The 1,509-nt window shown below is 48.4% G+C and overlaps 1 non-coding gene across 1 annotated transcript; it reads left to right on the forward strand.

The window, feature by feature from the left end:
• Positions 1–1,367: 1,367 nt before the first annotated feature.
• LOC115867933 lies at positions 1,368–1,474 on the forward strand. Its single transcript, XR_004045330.1, has one exon. It is a non-coding gene; the product is annotated as a U6 spliceosomal RNA (small nuclear RNA).
• Positions 1,475–1,509: the final 35 nt, after the last annotated feature.

Below are 1,509 nucleotides of genomic sequence, written 5' to 3' on the forward strand. Positions count from 1 at the left end.
TTAGCCCCCTTTTCTCAATTCAGAAAAAGGTACATATTTCGAACCACACTGGCAATGGCTTAATTCTTAATTCATGGTAGCCAGACCCGCACTACCTTCCCCGACAAACTCGCTCTGAGCTTCATCATGCTTCTCCCCAGCCCCGGCCATCCTAGAAGATCCTTACACCAATCTGTCCTTGTCACCGCTTTCCTTTCCCCAGCATCACCATCACCTTCGGCAAAGGCAAATCGTCTCTTGCCTGAACAGTGACCGTGGATTCCTCACTAACATTTTGTCCTTTGTCTCTGGGTCTTACAACCCCTTTTCTGTGCTGGAACCAGAACTAGTCATTAAAATGAGAAGCCCAGTGTTGTTCCCTGCATAAAAACAACCCCTCCCCTACAGAAGAAAACTCCCAGATTCTTAGCAATCAAGGCTCTTAGGTTTTCTGGGTTTTGCCTGTCAGCCCCCCCCCCCCCCCCCGTTATGTGCCCCTGGACTTCGCCTCCATTAATGTCCTGTTCTCACCTTTCCCCCACAGCCCCAAGCCAAAACAAGCCTGCTGTCAGAGAGTGGACATTCTGATCAAAGGGACCCCAACGAGGGCACTGCTTTGGGTTTCGGAGATGAAATTTTTACAGAAGTGGGGGGACTAGCTCATCTTTCTCCCATGGGGGTGGCTGATGGGTTTGAACTGTTGTAGGGGAGAACAGAGACCCCGGATGGAAATGTAGTTGATTGCAACACATGCATGAAGTCTTAAACAAAGATGAGGAACGCATCACCAGGAGGCACAGCAGTGTCCAAGGATTCACAGAAATGTGGCCCCCGAAGTAGTGCTTGGAGAACAAAGACAATGGTCACAGAGCATGAAGGGTGGCCGACGGATTCATCACAGTTGCAGGCATGACTACGGAAGCTGCACAGGGATACGTTTTACCGATTAGGTGAGTTTATAGGACTGGTTCAGGATCCTGTGATCAAGGCAGCCAGGGCCGCCTCAGGACTCTTCCACCCGTGTTGTTGCAAGGTGTGGCGTGGCTCTGACTCCTTGGGACCCTGTGCACAACAGCAGGAAACACTAACCAGCCCTGTACCATCGCACAGTTGCTAAGCATCAATCCATCTCATCCTCATCCTCTTTGCTGGTCCTCCACTTCCGCAAGCACAATGACCACGGGCCAGCTTAAAATGGATTTAGGGCTCTGATTGGAAACCATAAACCTTCTGAAAATCTAGTGCCCAGAATCTAAGTTAAACCCTAGAACAGAACCACGAACCTTGAGACTAGTGATCTAGCACTCAATTCACGGTACCACCTGGGCGCCCAATAAGTGCCTGAATTTTTGTGTGTGAAGGAGTAACATTTATAAAAAAAATAAATCGTGCTCGCTTCGGCAGCACATATACTAAAATTGGAACGATACAGAGAAGATTAGCATGGCCCCTGCGCAAGGATGACACGCAAATTCGTGAAGCGTTCCATATTGAAAATAAATAAATAAATAATTTTATTGGGGGCTCATA

The sequence above is a fragment of the Echinops telfairi genome, unplaced genomic scaffold, assembly GCF_000313985.2.
Source record: "Echinops telfairi isolate 266 unplaced genomic scaffold, ASM31398v2 ScPeMD7_7475;HRSCAF=8513, whole genome shotgun sequence".
Lineage (NCBI taxonomy): Eukaryota > Metazoa > Chordata > Mammalia > Afrosoricida > Tenrecidae > Echinops > Echinops telfairi.